Source organism: Sarcophilus harrisii, chromosome 1 (assembly GCF_902635505.1).
Source record: "Sarcophilus harrisii chromosome 1, mSarHar1.11, whole genome shotgun sequence".
In the NCBI taxonomy this organism is placed as follows: Eukaryota; Metazoa; Chordata; class Mammalia; order Dasyuromorphia; family Dasyuridae; genus Sarcophilus; species Sarcophilus harrisii.
The window spans coordinates 644996663-645017302 of record NC_045426.1 but is presented as its reverse complement, the minus strand read 5'-3'; the positions used below and the strand labels follow the sequence as shown (position 1 = coordinate 645017302).

The 20640-nt window shown below is 39.5% G+C and overlaps 1 long non-coding RNA gene across 2 annotated transcripts; it reads right to left on the bottom strand.

The window, feature by feature from the left end:
* Window positions 1–7600: 7600 nt before the first annotated feature.
* LOC116420740 lies at window positions 7601–18010 on the bottom strand. Of its 2 annotated transcripts, none has more exons than XR_004231157.1 (5): window positions 17902–18010; window positions 17184–17282; window positions 9942–10089; window positions 8882–8995; window positions 7601–8439 (listed from the first exon to the last, which is right to left on the bottom strand). It is a non-coding gene; the product is annotated as an uncharacterized LOC116420740 (long non-coding RNA). The 2 variants fall into 2 exon arrangements; XR_004231156.1 differs by having other exon boundaries at window positions 9942–10055.
* Between the last annotated feature and the right edge of the window lie 2630 nt (window positions 18011–20640).

Genomic DNA, 20640 nt, shown 5'->3' with positions numbered 1-20640 from the left:
GAGAGAAGAGGGGAGGGAGCAGGAGCAGGTCACACAGGGGAAGCCACTAAAATATGTTCAAACTGAAGGGGTAGGATGATAAGAAGATGCTTTGAACTGGGAGGATTTAGGGTCAGAGAAGCCTGGTCTTCAGAGAAGGAAATGGTTGCCTGAAGTTCTCAAAGCAAGTCCCCACCAAGAAGGGGATATGGGCAATCTGACATGACTAGAAGGGAGTGGGTGACCCTACCATGCCCTAGATGGATTGTACATTCAGTAGTCCAGGGGCAAGAAATAATTTTACCAGTAGCACCTTGTATAGGGGTGGATTTTGGAGATATTGGATCCAGAGGTTTTGTTAGACCAATCTTAGTGGCTCCAGTATCAATCAGGAACTTGAAGCTGATTGTGGTCCCTTTAAGAAACTGTATTTCCTATTGATCTGAGATTCTTTTCAGATTCCCAGCCCCTCCTGGCTGAGGCATATCCTCCCCAGACAAGTTGTCTTTCCAGGATGCCAGAGCCTTTGATTCAATTACAAATCCTGGTCAAAAAGCATCCCTTTGAATTCTAATAAGAGATCCAGGCTTGCCCAGTCCCCACTGGGTCTGATCCAACTGGGGTTCTCCCAGCCCCCACTGGTTTTGATCTGCTCAGGTTTCCTAATCCCCACCATGACACTCCATATCATAGCTTCCATCAATGAAAGTCTTTGCAGATGGACCTTGGCAGCTCCCTTTGCTGCCAGGACCTTCTGTCCACTGAAAACTGCATTCTCAGGGCAAAATTCCATTTTCCATAGATCTGCCCACTGAGATAATATTCTTTTCCAGTGTTATTCTCTCTTTATCTTCACCTATTCCCCTAACCAGACTTTATGCCTCTCTGTCAGGAAGAAGACTATGCCTGTTAGGATTTCTAACTTTACTTTTAATCCTCATAATAAACCTCTTTTATCAATCTAGGTTTTTGGGTCTGTAAATTCCTTTACAGAAAACCTCTGCACTGCCAGAAGGGAGTTCCCCAAAACTCCCTAACCTTGCACTGAATCCAAAGGGGTTGCAGGGGAGCCAAACCTCTTCCTCTGGTTCCCTGAACCCCGAACCTGCCTACAGACCTTATCATTTAACTCCCTGACCACCAGAAACCCCAATCTCATTTTGGTTCCCTAAATTTAGATCTTATCAAACTGACCCCCAATTTGTAAACATACCCTAGATTCTCCAGGGTCTGGAGAAAGAGAAAGAGAACCAGGGCTGCCTCAGTCTGCCCCCTCAAGAGAGAAGATATTCTTGGGTCGATTTCAGATCAGACATTTGTTTTTCCAATGGCCTGTTTCCTTATAATAGGCACACTGGTCCAAGCCCAATGACTGCCATCCACAGGGGCGCCAGGGAGGACCCTTAGAGGAAGTGTTTGATTCTCTTATGGCTGATACACCTACCTGGGCATACTGCTTACCCGCTTCCTTAGTCAGTCAGAGCTATCTCAACTAGTTGAGATATATTCATACCCTGAAACCCCTCCTGCTTCTGTAGCTTCCTACATATAGTGGGGCAGACTGACTAACAAATGCAATATTCACACATCTATAGTTCTTGGAAGCTTCAGGGTCTATAGTACTATAAGTTTGGTAAGTCTCATATAAATATTCTAGGAAAGTCCTAAGGGATTCTTCTGAACCCTGAACAACTTCAGAAATCTTTGCCATGTTAATAGGTTTCCAGGCTGCAGCTTTAAGACCGTGGAGAAGGAATCTATGATAAGCAGAAAGCACTGTGCCACTGACCAACCGTGGTGGGAGTTAGAATTCAAGGAAGGCCTTTCAGAAGGAAAACTAGCTTCTATTTGATTGCAATGTTCTTCTATTGATCCCACACCAGGTCCAAGCACAACTTTCCTAGCCTCCCATTTAATCTTGTCTCTCTCCTGAGTGGTGAAGAGGGTGGTGAGAAGCTGCTGACAGTCATCCCACATGGGTTGGTAGGTATGAAAAACAGATTCAAGGAGGTTAATCAAAGCTTGTGGTTTTTTTAAGAAAAAGGGGAATTCCAACTTTTTCAGGTGTATATATCATTCCTAGAAAAAGGGACATAGACTAGGAAGGGGACTCCCTCTGAGCCCACCATTAGGCAAAATAGGCTTTAGGAGGACTCGAGGTGACTGGACAGATCCTGAAGCATTGTATGAGACGCCAGCTGGGTACAAGAAGGCTAGAGAGAGGAAGGTGAGGAATGGGAGGGTGGAGTGGGAAATGGGTACAGAAGAAACAGAGGAGGCAGGAGGCAATGGGTCTGGAGCCAGTACTTCTGTGCTGGCTTTATGAAGCCCCTGTTTTCAGGAGGAGGAGAACGTGAGGTCAGGGAGTCAAAAGGAAGTGGAAAAGAAGCTGACAAGGGGGCTGGTGCTGAAGAGTGAGACTCAGGAGGTTTGAGTTTTTCAGGTGGCAATTCAAATGGGGATGGGGAGTGTCCAGGCAAAAGTAGATACAGGCTCAAACCCAGATAAGAAGGTGAGGGGTGGCGTGGGGGATTATTTAGGGGATCTTCAGAAGTATCCTATACTAAGTTTTCTTCTCCAGTTTTGCTTGAGCAACCGGTCATCTATGACCCTCTTTGTGCCTATGGACTGGGTGACCAAAATGAGAATACCATTTTTCATGGTCACAGCCCTCAGCCAGGAAGTGGGGTAGGAGACGATTTGCAGCCAGACGTCATTATAGGGGTACTGATCTTGTTCAACAGTGACTATCTGGTGCACTGCCTGTACTATATCTCTATCATATGTGCCTTCCAGTGGCCATCCCACCCCAAAGTAAGGCCACTCCTTTTGGTTTTTGGTTTTTGTTTTGTTTTTATTTTTTATTTTTGTTTATTTTTAATTTTTTTATTATAGCTTTTGATTTACAAGATATATCCATGGGTAATTTTTCAGCATTTTCCCTTGCAAAACCCTCTTCTTCAATTTTTCCCCTCCTTCCTCCCATTCCCTCCCCTAGATGGCAGGTAGACTATAATACATGTTAAATATATTAAAGTATATGTTAAATACAATATATGTATACATATCAATAAAGTTATTTTGCTGCACAAGAAAAATTGGACTTATACATAAGGTAAGAATAACCTGAGAAGGAAATAAAAAATGTAAGTGGACAAAAAAGAGGGATTGGAAATGCTATGTTGTGGTTCATACTCATTTCCCACAGTTCTTTTGCTGGATATAGCTGGTTCTCTTCATTATTGAGCAAATAGAACTGATTTGGTTCATCTCATTGTTGAAGAGAGCCACGTCCATCAGAATTGATCATCATATAGTATTGTTGTTGAAGTATATAATGATCTCCTGGGTCCTGCTCATTTCACTCAACATCGGTTCATGTAAGTCTCTCCAGGCCTTTCTGTAATCATCCTGCTAGTCATTTCTTATACAACAATAATATTCTGTAACATTCATATACCATAATTTATTCAGCCATTCTCCAATTTGTAAAGTCCAGGTAGCTCCCTGGAGGCCTCAAGAATAGCCAGAGTCAGGATAAGTAAAAGTCCCTGGACTTTAGGGGCAGAAGTGAAGGAAATAGACAAACTGCCACAAGGCTCGCCACCAACTTCTCTTGCTGCTGAAAAATGAAGTCTGGCTTGTCTCACCCCATCCTGTAGTCCTTGCCTATGATTATCTATATACACTAAACATTGAGCCAGTACCAATGGTGAGAAGAGTCATTTTTCCAAACATATGCTAATAGAGTCATTGTCCAATAGGCAATTAGCCTTAAGTGCTCGGTTGTCTGATTCAAGCACACCTTTTAAGAGTTTCAGCCCTTTACACCAATTGATGGGCATCCATTCAATTTCCAGTTTCTTGCCACTACAAAAAGGGATGAACATTTTTGCACATGTGGATCCCTTTCCCTGCTTTAAGATCGCTTTGGGGTATAAGCCCAGTAGTAGCACTGCTAGATCAAAGGGTATGTATAGTTACATAATTTTTTGGGCATAGTTCCAATTTGCTCTTTAGAATGGTTTGATTTGTTCACAACTCCACCAACAATGCATCAGTGTCCCAGTTTTCCCTCATCCCCTCCAACATTCAGCATTATCTTTTCCCGTCATCCTAGCCAATCTGAGAGGCGTGTAGTGGTATCTGAAAGTTAGCTGCACTTCTCTGATTAATAATGACTTGGAGCATCTTTTTGTATGGCTGGAAATGGTTTCCATTTCTTTTTTCTTTTTTTAATTATAGTAACTTTTATTGACAGAATCTATGCCAGGGTAATTTTTTTTTACAACATTATCCCTTGCAGTCACTTCTGATCCGATTTTTCCCTCCCCTCAACCCTCCCTAGATGGCAAGCAGTCCTATATATGTTGAATATGTCCTATATCTAGATACAATATTATGTGCAGATCCAAACAGTTTTCTTGTTGCACAGGAGAATTGGATTCAGAAGGTAGAAATAACCCGGGAAGAAAAACAAAAATGCAAACAGTTTACATTCATTTCCCAGTGTTTTTTCTTTGGGTGTAGCTGCTTCTGTCCATCACTGATCAATTGATAGTTTCAATTTCTTCATCTGAAAATTGTCTGTTCATATCCTTTGACTATCAATTGGAGAATGACTTGATTTCTTATAAATTAGAATTCAATTCTCTATATATTTTGGAAATGAGGCCTTTATCAGCACCTTTGACGGTAAAAATGTTTTCCCAGTTTATTGCTTCCCTTCTAATCTTGTCTGCATAAGTTTTGTTTGTACAAAAGCTTTTTAGTTAGATAAAATCAAAATTTTCTATTTTGTGATCAATAATCTCTAGTTCTTCTCTGGTTACAAATTCCTTCCTCCTCTACAGGTCTGAGAGGTAAACTATCCTATGTTCTAATTTATTTATAATCTCATTCTTTATGCCTAAATCATGAACCTATTTTGACCTTATCTTCATGTATGGTGAAGGCCACTTCTTTTGGGGAAACAGTTTTAGTTTATTCTTTCTCCACGATATTCCATAATTATGATGTTTGAATGTTTCAGAGAAATGATAAAGAAGTAATCAAGTGGAGTTCCTGCCTTTGAAGCAAAATTCCCCATGATAAAGTGGCTGAGTTAACAGATAGCCTTATACCACTGGGGATGAATTCCTAATATCTTAGAAGTCTCAATGCCCCTTTCTTATTGTTATTCTTCTAGCAGATTTCTTTGAAGAAAAAGTACAAGAGTAGCAGCCAAAACCTCAGACAAAAATAAAATTTGGTCAGTTATGTCTTACTCTTTGTGATCTCATTTTATTTATTTATTTATTTGGCAAAGATACTAGAGTGGTTTGCCATTTCCTTCTCCATCTCATTTTAAAGATGAGGAAACTAAGGCAAACAAGAGTTAAGTAATTTATCCAAAGTCACACATATAGTAATGATGAGGTCTAGATATGGGGTACTTAAATGAAATTAGGCTTTAATTGAGGTCTAGTGGCAGGTTTGGGGTGCAGGGAGTCAAATAGAGCTCCCCTTCAATCCCTTTGGATTCTGCACAAGGATACGGAGTTAAATGAGGTCTAGTAGCAGCAAGAGAGTTCCCAATAAAGGAATTTATTGGCCCAAAAAGCTAGATTGATAAAAGAGGTTTATTATGGGGTTTGGAAGCAACTTTAAAGTATGAAGTATAGTTAAGGAAATAGGTGAAGATAAAGAGATTATGGCACCAGTGTAGAGGGCTGAAACTATTGAGTCAATGCACTGAGGTCAGGACAGCCGAGCACTTGAGGCTAACTACTGACTGGACAATACTCTATGGACATATGCTTGGAAAATGGTCCTTCCCACTGTCCTGTGCTGGCTCAGTGATTGGTGTATACAGAGGATTGTAGGAGGGACTAGGGGGTAGAGTAAGACTGGCCAGAGTCACTCTTGGGTGGTAGATGAGGGAAAAGGCAGTTGCAGAGATTCTGCTTCCATCCTGTTCAATCCTGCATCTAAGACCAAGAATAAAGACTGAGGACTTTTGCTTATTGTGGCTCAGACTCATTCTGAGGTATCTGGGGTGCTAGCGTGGTTGTCACATTTGGCCCCCACGTTGGGTGCCAAATGTACCAGGAGGATCACCTACTCTATCACCTTGATGAAAGACTGCTGTGAGTGCCTCTTGTGTAGCAAAACTGATATATTTTTTAAATTTATGTATTTATTTTTAATAGCCTTTTATTTACAGGATATATGAATGGGTAACTTTACAGCATTTACAATTGCCAAACCTCTTGTTCCAATTTTTCACCTCTTACCCCCCCACCCCCTCGCCTAGATGGCAGGATGACCAGTAGATTTAAATATATTAAAATATAAATTAGATACACAATAAGTATACATGACCAAACATTATTTTGCTGTACAAAAAGAATCGAGACTCTGAAATATTGTACAATTAGCTTGTGAAGAAATCAAAATGCAGGTGGGCATAAATATAGGGACTGGGAATTCAATGTAATGGTTTTAGTCATCTCCAGAGTTCTTTTCTGGGCATGCTGGTTCAGTTCATTACTGCTCCTTTGGAAATGATTTGGTTGATCTCGTTGCTGAGGATGGCCTGGTCCATCAGAACTGGTCATCATATTATTGTTGTTGATATAATGATCTCCTGGTCCTGCTCATTTCACTCAGCATCAGTTCGTGTAAATCTCTCCAGGCCTTTCTGAAATTATCCTTTGGTCATTTCTTACAGAACAGTAATATTCCATAATATTCATATACCATAATTTATTCAGCCATTCTCAACTGATGGACATCCATTCAGTTTCAGTTTTTACCACTACAAAAGGGCTGCCACATTCGTGCACATCAGGTCCTTTCCCTTTTTTATAATCTCTTTGGGATATAATCCCAGTAGTAACACTGCTGGATCAAAGGGTATGCACAGAAAAACTGATATTTTCAAGGGTTTTTGAGTGACTCTTTCAACCACATTGGATAAAGTCAGTATTTGCTGTACCACATAGAAGGATGGTGAGGCTGGGGACCAAATGGCACTAGAAGGGAGCAAGGACAGAAGGTAGAAAGCAATGCCCCTTCTCTTTCCAGGGGAGGATATAGGAATGCGGGGCAGAATCCTGTGTAGTTTGGGTGCTAGTGCTAGCTTTAGACAGAAGAAAGAAACAGAGAGTGAGCAGGAAGAAAATAAAAACAAGGAAAGAAGGAGAGAAAGAAAAAAGATGGAGGGAGAGAGCAGAGATGGAGAAAAATATCTTGTTCTTTAAAATAGCCCAGCTTTGTTCCTTAGATGCCTCCAGATCAGGTCCTAAGACACCTGGCTTAACTTTTTCCTTGGGCCCTCCCTTTCCTCTGGCTTCATCTTTGTTAGTCTTCCCCTTGGGATTCTCCCATTTCATAGCAAACTGAGGGTCAAATGCTCTGGGAGATAAACCCTGGATGATACTTAACTATTTTGCCAGGGCAGTCTGGCCATTTTCTGTATGCCAACAAGTCTAAGGAATAAGTTCCACTTGAATTACTGTTTTATGAAGATAAGCTGAATACAAGTTAAAAGTTATTTTCAACTTCACAATGATTGAAGATAATTGCAAACGAATAATGATAAAACACACTATCCACCTTCAGAGAAAAATTCATACTGGTTGAATTCAGAGTGAAGCATGATATTTATCTCTTTATTGAGTTTTTTCTTTCATTTGAGTCTTGTACAAAATGACTACTAGGGAAGTGTCTTACATAGTTGCACATGTATAAACTATATCTGACTGCTTATAATCTTGGGGAGGGGAGAGAAGGAAGAGAGAGACAGAATTTGGAACTCAAACCTTTAAATAAGAAGAGTGGGGTGGAGGCAAGATAGTACAGTCAGGGAGCTGCTCCAGTTCTCCCAGTTTTCCTGGAAAATCACATGAAACCAAGCCTCTGCATAGAGTCTAATGGAATGAACCTACTTTCCAACTCAACACGAATTCAAAAAAGTTCAAGAAAAGTCAGTCTCATTGGGGTGAAAAGTATATTCAGGCCAGTTCAGAAAGACTGTGGGAAGGTTTGGTAAGGGGGTCTTAAAGCAACTCACAATGAAGACCCTCAGTCCTAGCTCAGTATAAGAGCAAATCAGTGTTTCCAGGCTGTTTCCTGAACAGAGCAGTCAAAGTTCCCCCCTCCAAACACAAGGAGCCTCTGTGCTCAAAGCCAAGGTTCAGAGCTGCACAGGAAGGTTGGGACAGAGACCCTTATTTCTCAGAAGTAGAGCACATTTTTCAAAGAATATCGTGAAGAATCCTCCAAAAATATAATCTAAATATAGGCATCAAAAAGATGATGTTGGCAATATCAACAAAATTAAATGAAAACATCAATATAAAAAAAAGGAGAAATATACATACGAAAATTTCAAAAGAATTATTACTATGAATGTGAATAAGATCAAAATGAGAGTCCAAAAACACCAGTTCACCCAATCCTCCTTGAGAATAAATCCTGCCAAACAAAGGATAGACACTTCTTAGAAATTGGTCCAAGGTAGACTATATAATTTCCCTTCCCAGATCACTCCTCTATGGAAGGGGAAACACTTGTCTCTTCTGCCATCCCCAGTCATCACCCAGAACTCACTCTCTCTACCACCACTGCATACTGAATTATACACAACCTATTCCCTCCTCAGGAGCTTTTCCTCTCCCCACTCCCAAATTCCTCAGGCCATCCCTGGGCCACATGTTTCTGTGGAAAGCTAGAGAAAGTCACAGTCAGTTTCTTTGAAAGGGAAAATGGATACCTGGGGTCAGGATTGTCCAGAGATTGGAGTAAGAATAGAATTAGCACAGGAAGTTGACACCCAATGAGTTTTTCTTGAGGACTGCCCTTTAATATTGTCCAATTACCCTCCCCTTACCCATCCTTGCCCCCAGGTCACCATTACCTGGACAACTGTTCTTTGTCCACAAATAACAAATACAAGCACCCACTTCCATTGAATAAGTCACTGACAGGATCCCATTCCCATGCCACAAAAAAGTTTTTTCCTGAAGAGTTTCTGCAAGAGAACAACAGGGTCAAGGGCATAACCACTCAAATGCTCCTGTACCCTCTGGACTGTCAGCTTTGACTAAAGAGCTCCCAAAAAACTGGGAGTAGGAGCCTTCTCCAACTAAATCTGTCTCACAGAAGAAGACTGGCCCAGCTCTCCCACCAATGACAAAGAAGTGGAGAGACATTAATTGAGATCCCATAGTCCCCCAAAAGGTAGCTCATCACAACTTTTTTGCACCCATGTCTTCTCATACAGGAAACATCCCAGACCAGTAGCCTCAAATAGGTGTTAATGGGAGTTCCAGGGATCCAGAGACAATTCCTTAGCTCCAGTCACAGTGTAATGACAAAGGTGACTTTTAATGGGGTGACCAGTTCCTCCATTTGTCCTATTTCGTATTCTGCCTTAAGGTTATGACCGTCCCCTCTAAATGGTTGAGATAAAGGTGTTATAGACATTCCTTAATGTCATTAGAATATCAGTAACCTCCATCTATGAGGCTATCCCCACCTAGGTCTCTGCATTATGTCATTGTTCCATAAAAGGCTTGCTGTCCCGATACTTGGGGCTAGACCCTTTGAGATGATAGTGTCTAGCCCTGGGATCCATTGGTCCCAGTATTTCTCTCCATTTAATAAATTATTGAATTGGTCTCTAATCTCTGTCTTGTTCAATTTCTTTTAACATCACAACAGACCCCTGATGAAAGAGGGATTTTGAATTTCTGATATGTCTTGTACTCCCACAGCTCTTCTGTCTTCTGTATTAGCTTATTGGCAAAGTACCACAGAAAACCCCCAAAGGTGTTAATTATAAAGACTACTGGTACTATTATTGGTTTAAATTGTTTAGAGGAAGGATGGAAGCAACCAGTGCTCATATACCTCATGTACCTTCCTCTCTCAAAACTGGCATTTAGGGCCTTGTTCTAAGTTTTCATTATACTTACTTCTTTTTATGAAAAACATGGATAAACAATATATATATGATATTATCCACAAGCCAGTGATGTTCCTCATCATATTTCTCAATTGGACATCCATTGGTTTTGTCTCTTCCTCACCTGAAAGACATCATGTAACTCAGGAGAATCTGACCTGCATACACAGGAAAAGGCATTACATATTATTCTTTGGAATCTCCTCCCCAAAAAGGTCAATTATAGGGACATCCTTTTCCAGGAGAGGGACATTCATAGCCCTGTTCATGAAGGAGGATGGACATCTGACTGAGCATAGGGAAAACAGGGGTCATGGTCATATACTCCAGGCTCCAAGTTTCCCAACCACTAGTCCCATCCCTAGGTCTCTCAGTACCCTGCTGCTCCCTCTTCCATTCCTTGCATCCATTCCTTGTCCACTTCATTTATTCATGCATTCATTTATTTATGTATTCATTCATTCATTCTTTCATTTATTTATTTATTTGACTTTTTTTTTTTTTGCTGAGGCAATTGGGGTTAAATGACTTGCTATCTGAGACCTGATTTAAACTCAGGTCCTCCTGACTTCAGAGGTGATACTCTATCCACTGAGCTACCTAGCTGCTCCAGAGTGTATATATTAAGGATAAAGTTAGACTACAGAGGGGGCTATAAGGAGTGTATTAGTTATGATGAGGTATTTCTTTCTATACTCTGGAGAGTCAGCCAAGCAGTTAGTCAATAACCATTTATTATTTTCTATGTGCTAGACATTGTGCTAAGAGTGGGGAATAAAAAAAAAAAAGAAAGACAATTTCTGCTCTGAAGGAGCTCACAGTCTAAAGAGGTGACAACTTACAAATAGCTATGTGGAAATATGCTATATTGAAGATAACAAGAATTCCTTTGTTCCTTCATTTTCCCTCCATCATTTCCTCTCTCTCTTTTCCTTCCTTCTTTCTTCTAGTTTTCTTTCCTTCCTTCCTTCCTTCTTTTTTCCTTCTTCTCCTTCCTCCCTTTTATCCTTCCTCTCCTTCCTTTTTTCCTTCCTTCCTTCTTATTCATTCATTCCCCTTTCTACCTCTCTGTCTCTGTTTCTCTCTCTCTGTGTGTGTGTCTGTGTGTGTGTGTGTGTGTGTGTGTGTGTGTGTATGCTGGATTACTAGGATCTGGGAAGAATGATACTTCTTTGACAGTCATCTCTTGCTACTTTTCTTATTTCTTTCTTGGTGTCCCCCTTTTCTCTTTCTTTCTCCCAAACGTCCCACTTTATTTTTCTCCTACTGTTGAAAACTTAAAAATGGCACTGGAACCCTAACAGAACAGTGAGAAAGAAATGGGAAAAATGTTCATCTTATGTAGGTAGTTCTACAAAAACAGCATCTCACCTAGAACACACTCTTATAGTGCATTCTCCCAGATATACTTAGGAATAATTTTCTTGACTTCATACTAGAACTATAAATTCCTTTCACACACTGGTCCATCTCCTTTGATTTTGTTACCTACTATTGAAACTGTGGTTTGACATGTTGTTTATATTTTCTCAGTGTGGAACCATACCTATTTCCTCCTCTTACGGGACAAGTGGATATAATCATGTGTTGACTCCATGCTACCAGGAGGCAGGATTCAAAATCTTGTCTCACCAGAAATCAGAACAAATCTCTTTCCCCAAACTCAAGAAATCTAATTCTTGGGTAATTAATTATATTATTAATTCTGGCTAGAAAACATTAATAAAAGAATAGTCATTTTATTTAATTTATACTATACTATAGTTATTAACATGTATTGGTCATCCTGCAATCTAGGGGAGGAGGTGGGGGAAAGGAGGGGAAAAATTGGAACAAAAGGTTTGGCAATTGTCAATGGTATAAAATTACCCATGCATATAACTTGTAAATAAAAAGCTATTAAAATTTAAAAAAAAAGAAAAAATAGTCATTTGACTGTTTCTTGTAAGCCAAAAATGGATCATGGCAGCCCACTGATATATATACTCTTGGTAAAGTGAGTATTCCATGTAGATGGCAATCGACTCTGATTGAGTAACAACCAATGAATAAAATGAACATTATAATGGCAAATGGAGCTATTCTAATCAGGGGTGATTTTAATCATATCCCTCTTACACCCAAACTTTCCCTAGTTTGGGCTATCAGGACCAAATTATCTATGCTCATCTGTGTTAAATTCAATCTTAATATCACACCTATTTTTCATGAGCTGATGAGCACATGGGTGCTCTCAGTTCCCCAGGGCTCAGAAGTGTGAACTGAGATAAAATGTGGTGACAAGAATTTATTGAGAGTCATGGAGGTAAGTAGAGTTCTGTACAATATTCCTTCGGTTTGTGTTAGAGGTTGGGGTAATGGTCAGGATTTCATCTGGTAGAGAGAAGCAATCTTTCTTCTTAAGGCTGTACAATAAGTTTCAGATTCCTCCAAATAATGTACTTTCTTCATGAGGAAAGAAGAAAGGAAAAAAAATCCTGGATCTGCCCAACTGTAAGTAGTTATTTATATAGTAGAGCCATAATCATTTCTCTTGCTCACACACATATTTGTAAGCTTTCTAGATCATATAGACTCCAGAGATTATCTTTTCCAATTATATGAAGTCTTAGAAACAGCAAAAAAGTGGCTTCATATGAATTACTGAAGACATGGAGCGAAAGAAGATTCAAAGAAAATGAACCAAGAATAGTTGCTGGGATTTTTTAAGTAATAAGATTATAGGGAAGAAAAAGACCAGAATCTCCCAACTTTCTTAGTTCTTAGAGAGTGATTCTCTTACTCAATTCTTAGTTAGGCCCTGGAAAACAAACAAATAAACAAAAAGTAATGATATATCTGATCCCTCTCTGACTAAGAGGACAGTGTGGAAATCTCCTAGGAGAAGTAGTTTAAATCATCTCTGAGAATTTTGGTATATAAAGTTTTATCATTTTTCCACCCAGGAAAATATTCAGAACTAACATGATAATGAGACAAGTTTCCATGAGTCTTTTCAGTCTTTCCATGAGTTTCAAGAAGGAGATAAAAAGGCAGACACTGACTCTGGCAGAGGTGGGGAGATGGTGTTGAGCATGGCACCATGGCAACCAAGGTCTGCATCAACTCTGGGTAGATAGGACGGCAGCACCAAAAATAGAAGATAAGTCTTATCATTCATGTATGTCCTCCTTATCCCCAGTCATGAATCCAGGTGGCTAAAGAAATGCTTTTTTTTCTCCTCCCACTTTATTCCCCTCTTCCTTTCTATTCTTTTGGGATGAAACTTATATCCAAAATTTGCTGTTCCATTTAAACTGTTCTTTAATGGGTAAAGTTAGTTTTTTTTAACCTAGTTTCTCTAGATAAAAGATATCAATCTCTATTGTATCATTGGTTTGAAACTACCCCACGGGGCACGGATCATAAGCTTTCCTAGTCATCAGATTGATATTTTAGGACTGGAACTGTGGGGCTGGAGCTTTAGGCCAAGCTCCTTTCTGGTGTTGGGGACAAGGAAGGAAGAGCTGGGACTGTGACCAGTGTTTCCCTCAACTTGAGGCATATAGAGATCAAGACTAGAGTGGCTGGACCTGGCAACTATTAAAAATCCCATTAGTTGCTGAAATGAAAGAGAAGGTAGCTCTCTCCCATGGTACTTCCCATACATTCCCTAAGATCCTGAATAAACTGGATTTTAATCTCACTCAGTACCTGGGAGTGTGGGATTAGATGGGAGATGGGGATAAAAGGCTACATGTAGAAGCACTTCTTTTCTCTTCATTTTTATAGCTGTAGTTAACTACTATATGACCAGAATATGCTGAGTATCCTTTGAATATAGGAAGCAAATTTAACTGACTGACAGAAGAGATTCAAAAAACAAGATAATGGCTCTAGAATTATGATATTATGATCAAGAGGCCAAACTTGTTTTTCCACTGGTAGCTATTCTACCACATCTTCAGCTTGGTCTTCTTCTTTAGGAAAGGGGAACAATATTACTATTTCAGTTTCCAGCACCCCTTTCCTAACCTCTTTTAGAGGATTCCATCCAAAGGAATCTAACTCCTTGTGTTAACTAAGACACCTAAGTTGTATAGTAAATAGAGCACAGGATCTGAAGTCTTCTAAGAAGATACAGACTTTTTGAATTCTTATCTAACTTTAGACAAATTAACTATGTGAACCTGGACAAGTCATTTAAGATTTGTCTGCCTCAGTTTCCTCAATTGTAAAATGGCGATAATGATAGCATTTTCTTCCTAGGGTTGCTGCCAGGACAAAATTAGATAACTGCAAAGTGCTTAGCAAAGTGACTGACACAGAGAGTAGGTACTTAATGCTTGTTTCCTTCCCTCCAGTGGAAAATGAAAATCTACCTAAACTCCTTCCTCAATAATAACAAACTCCCTCAGGTCATATCCCCTTCCCCTTCTCAGTGACTCTAAATCCCTGGTCATCATGCAAACCCCAGTCTCTACTCCCCCTTCATGATCCCTTATTCCCATTCCCCTCAACCCCATCCAAGCTCCTATTCTACAGTAATCCACTCTTTCTGCTGTGTTCTCTGATATGCCTGCTCCAAAGATATCAATCTGGCTTTCATCTTCAAACCTTTCCTTTCCCACTCCTTCTATCACCTGACTCTCACTGAGACCTGCCTTTCTCTTGATAACAGAACTCCCTGGCTACTCTTAACAACAACCCTGGCTGAATTTTCTTTTTTTTCCTTCAACTTACTGGTCAAGATGGGATTGTTGTAATATTCACTGCCATCTCCAGATTTTCTCTCTACTACTATCACTCAGTAATCTCTCCTCCTTTAAGGTTCACTCAATCCATATCGACCACCCACTCATTTATGGGAGCTGTTGATTACAGACTCTAGTTCTGAGTTCTGTCTTTAGCTCATTATCTCTCCTCACTTCCTGCTTTCATAGTGGGGAACTCCAGTATATAAAGTGCTAGTTCCTCATATGCCCTACATACCTCATTTCTCAACTTATTCATTTCCCATGACCAAATTAGTCCTTTAACTAATTAAACCATCCACAAAAATGATCATACCCTTGATCTGGCTGTATCTGCAGGTATACAAATTCTTTGTTCACAAATTTTAAAATTCCTTTATTTGATCACAATCTATCACCACTTCTTCTCTTCTTCTCTGCCTTACAACCCCCAAACCCTGTTCCACATCCAGTTTATGACCCCCAGTTTCTCAGTCTTTCAGTTTCTTCTAGGCAGTCGCACCTCTCCTAATTACAGTCTCCTCCCTTCCCTATCTAGACTTCTTGGTGAACTGGTTTACATTGTTCTCTTCTTCTGAGTCCCTTATATCTCATTCTCTTATAAACCATCACCTGCCATATCTCAATTTGGGATTACTGAAGGAACTGAAAAAGGTGAGAAATCATGGTCTGATGATCTCCATTACATTTGGAGGAAACAGAAGATGGGGAGAAAGGAGATATGTACTAGAACACTGGTGATGGAACATAGGAGTTATTAAATGCAATGAGAACATAGGTCAAAGTCTGTAATGGGGATATGGAGGTTCAGTCTTTATGAGAGGGAGGAGAGTAGAAAAAATCAATGATTTTTATATGAGATGTGTTAATCAGGTAAATGGTACAGGTGAATCACTTATAATTCTGGGTCAGGCAGCTGCTAGTAATGATCTAGAGTAATTTTCCATGGAAACTCAGGAAGGCACTGAGAGGCAGATAAGCTAGGCTCTCGTTACATGTAAATAATTTTGGCTTGAATCTGGATCAAAATCAGGTATCTACTCTGTAGAAGGATGTCTGTGTCTCTCCATACATGGTTCTAACAAAAAGCAAGGGATAGAGGGAGAAAGTCTGTGAGAGGCAGGCCCAGGAGCACTGGCCTAGAGTGACAAGCAGAGATGGTGAATGAGAATTGAGAGAAAGAGGGAAATATCTTTAAACCAATTTCATGAGCGTTGACCAATATGAGCCTAAGGGAGAAGAAGACATTCCTTGGTGAGAGTGACAAGAGATACCTTTCCCTTTTGGGGAGGGTGACAATACATCTATCTTACAGTCTCACGTTGCTCTCAGTTCCCCAGGGCTCAGAAGTGTGAACTGAGATAAAATGTGATGACAAGAATTTATTGAGTGTCATGGAGATAAGGAGAGTTCTGTACAATATTCCTTCTGCTTGTGTTAGAGGTTGGGGTAATGGTCAGGGTTTCATCTGGTAGAGAGAAGCAATCTTTCTTCTTAAGGCTGTACAATAAGTTTCAGATTCCTCCAAATAATGTACTTTCTTCCTTTCTAGGAGAGGGTCCCTTGTGGCAACCTCTTTTACATGTGTTTATAGTCAAAGTGTTGTTTGCTTCTTGGAAGAGAATGTGCCCTGTCTGGAGGAGGTAGACACTCTATCCTCTCCCTCTTAAGAGTGTCTTCTTTTCAAAGAGCTACTATGTGGTAGATCCTGAACTATTCCTTCCCCTTCAGAGTAGCCTCTTAGAGGCCCCTGCCTCTCTTTCTTGTGATCTTTGATCATGAGTAGAGTTAGAAACCAGAGGACACACCTGAGCTCAAAGGTGAAAAGTACCCCCCCTTGTCCCGGGGTATGGGAGATGGAACCCTAGAAAGGAGCAATACTTGAAGCCTGCTTCCAGTTCCTGAGTAAGCCCCATTTGTCAAAAGGAATTCAGCTTTCATACTGACTGGCCTGGCAACTGCTAATTAGCTCCTGGACAGATGATTTCTTATACTAGTTAATTCCATCTAAGGCTCCTGCCAAAGTCTCATTATCCTCCCTTCTCTGCTCTAAAAAATTTTCAGAGACTGGGCTGCACATCCCTTAATGTAGTGTCCCCATGTTTAACATGTTTGGATTATTTGCTGTCAAGGGAAATGTGACGGGGAGGAAGAGAGAGAAAAAAATTGGAATAACAAAGTTTTGCAAGGATGAATGTTGAAAACTATCTTTACATGTATTTTGAAAATAAAAAACTACTATTAAAAAAAATTCAGTTTCTCATCTCATGCGTCCCCTTAATCCCCTATTTCTGAAGTAGCTTCAACTTGCAAATTTCTTTAGCCTTGTTTTGGTCATTAGAGACATGACTAGAATTTATTTGGAAGTATCTGATATTGTGTAGCCTTGGGTCTCACAGAGAAGAATTTAATAATCATTCTTTCTCAAATAATAATAGCAATAAACTTTTGTACAACAATTTGAAAATTGCAAAACATTTTATAGACATCATTTCAAATAAATCTTTTTTGAAACACACCTTTTATGTTCTTCCAAAATATTTTCTGCTGGAAACACTCCAAATATTTGTGGGTTCTGTCACTCCAAAACTGGTTCAAAGGTTTGATCTAGTATTGATCTGAGGTAAAGCAGAAAGAAATCAAAGACCTCTCTACACTCTGCTATCCTGGTTCCATCCCTCCCTCCCCCAAGTAAATCTTAAATAATTCTGACTTGTAGGCATCTTATTATCTCTATTGTAAAATTGAGGTAACTGATCATCAAAGATTTTAAGTGCTTTTTCCATACACACAGAATTTAGTCACCAGCAGGATATGAGCCCATGTTTCCTGGATTCCAATTTTCTATTCATCACTTCATCTGTTCTCTACTCATGGATATTCCCCACCTCTGCCCCAAATTCACACACACACCACACACACACTCCTCCCCTAGCAGACTCCATGGACCTCACAGGGAGTCCTCTCTCAGGTCATCGGGCTTTCTGGTCCATTTCCTTCAATAAAGTATTGGGAAAAGGGTAAATCAGGGCATGGGAAATCATAGCATTGAGAGTCACAAAGATGAATGGGACCTTGGAGGTTATTAAGTCCAGCATCCCCTCCCTAAACACTCACACCTGGAATGACATCCCACTCCAAATTCATACAGTCCATACATTTTATCATAGGAAAAAACAGCCAAAAGACAGAAGAGATTTATGGAAGGTCACACATGGTATTTACCATCTTACCTACCTTGACATCTAAGGGAGATCTCTTAGTGTGTGGCTATATTCTGTGTTCTATCTAAAAGCAAAAGTTCAAATAACATATGTAAAGTCAAAATTATGATTGTGAAATGGCAAAAGCCCATTGGGTAGGGTTGGGTCAGATGACAAGCCTTGGTTACTGTCATCTAGTAGGTGGAGCCTGAGCACTACCTGGGCATAGAACAAGTGAAATTTGTCTTCAGATGAACTATGGACTGGAAGCAATTTTGTTGTAAAAAAGGTGAAATGGAGTCAAAAGCTATTGTGAAGGGAAAAGTGAGGCTCAAAAAAGGTACAATGGTTGTACAAGGCAGTATTAGGACAGTCTCTGAAGAAACAAACTGGTGGTGTCTGGTGCCATGGGTTATTCTTCAGTCTATTCATTGTGGTCTCTCCATCCTGTTTGTGCTCAATGATAAAGTGGCCTCTGGTTTGTGACTGGCTGTAATTAACTGGAATTGAAGGAATAAACAGCATAGAAGCTGATCACAGGATCACAGGAGGGTGAGGGAGAAGGGGAAGACCCTCACTCATTGAAAAGGTGAGCTGCCTATCCAAAGCATTCAATTTCAAGACAACAAACATGTATTAGGAGCTTTCTATAGGAAGGCTTGGTTTTCAGCAATGGGAACATAGTAGAAGGAGAGACAGAGAGACATGCAGAGAGAGGGAGACAGGCAGACAGACAGAAACAGAGACAGAGCCTTAGTAGAAGGAAGAAAACAGAGAAACACAGACAGGTAGATTCAGAGACCAGAAAAACAGACAGACGAAAGAGACAAAGCAGTTATAGTTACAATATGCTAAGTGAATGGGAGGTCATGCAATGAAATGAGAGACTGTGGAGAGGGAATCTCTTCTATCTGTGGAATTAGGAAAGGCTCTTGGAAGCAGAAATGACTGAGCTGGATATAAGAAGTTAAGGAATGACAAACCATCATTCTCAGACTACAATAAGCAACTATACCTTTTCTCAAACTCATTCAATGATGGAATAAGCAAGGACTTTACAAACCTTAAAGTGCTATATAAATGCTACTATTAGAAAGAAGGACAAGATATTGTAGTGAATAGATATAATGTTGGACCTGGAGTGAGAAGACCTGGAAAGCAATTTGGGAGCACAAATTTGGCTTAGGAAAATCACATCATATACCTAAGAAGCTTGACATGGATGTGTGACTTGAATATTAAAGGGCATGTCATTAAAAATGCTTATCAGGTATCTTTCACAGTTATAATTGGAAGAGGGAGAGAGAGGAAGAGAGGAGAGATATGAGCAATAGTCAGTCAGAAAGTATTACACTGATCACCAACGAAAAGATAAATAATCTGTTACATGAAATTGACATTGTGTTGTGTGAATAAAATGAACATCACAGGGATTAAAAAAAGAAACTGTCAACTTGGAAGAATGAGCATCCATGTTATCTCTTTTCTAAGCGTATGATAGCCCATACGTATAGGGAACCAATAGAAGTATAGGAGGCTAAGAGCCATTCCCCAGTGGATGATTGGTCAACGAATATGAACAAGGGAATGGCTAAATACCATAAACATTTGCACCATCAAATTTCCCTAGTAAATGAGCAAAGATGACAAAAGTGAGGAATATTCAGTGTCACAGCAGCTGTGAAGAGAGAGTCACACCGAGGCACTGCTGAGGAATGTGCACATTGGTCTAAGTATTCTGGAAAACAATCTGAAATAATGGTAAGAAAATGACTAAAATGCCTATAGTTTTAATAGATTCCACTGCTAGGGAAAATACCATAAGGAAAATAAAGACAGAAATATAATACACCAAGACATTTATGGCAGTATTTTGTAGGAGGAAAGAATGCGAAATAAAGTAGATGCCAATTGATCATGGATTGGCTAAAAATTGTCACATATGCCTATAATGGAATATTATTCTGTTTTAAGAAAGTATATAGGAAGAATATAGAGAAGCACAAGAAGACATAGAGATTGATGCAAATGAATTAAGGTGAACTGAAAAAACTATACATACAACGAATACAATAATATAAAAGGAAAACAACAATACACAATCCTTGTTTAATTTTTTTTATGTAAATTGGTCTGAAAGAAGAGATATGATAATTTATTTCTAAAAGTACAGGGCATTGCATCTATTGGGAAATTTGGTTAATTTGCTGGTTAGTTTTGCTGTGCTAATTTTTTTCTTTCTCTTATTTGTTGCAGAGCATATCTTGTTAGGCAGGAGAAAGAGATGAAATGGGAAATTAAGGTGATGTAAAATCAAAAGATATCAATTTTAAAAATTAATGGTCCAATTTGATTATTATATGCCTTAGACAATAAAATATATTTTCTCTTTCTTCAAGTGGTTCATAGATCCTATTATTTTGCAGTATTTATTGAAAAATTCTAGGCCATATTATTTTCTGTTTTATGGAATTCAGGTTTTTCATTTGTTTTACATCTCATGGGGACATCTATGACTATTAAGTTGTCTTTGCACATCAGGGCCACTAATTACAGTATAGTGAAAAAGTTGTAGAAGTGCATTCTGGAATATGATAGTAGTGTTCAACTAATTACTTGAAGATCGGCCACATTGAAAATGAATTCATTTCTTCACTACGTTGGTTCAATAGGTAGAAATTATTTAGAATCATTAAGGGCTGATGTGAAAACAAGCTCCCTATCAATTAGAGCTGGCTCAGAATTGGGATAGGCTGACTCAAGGAGTGATTGA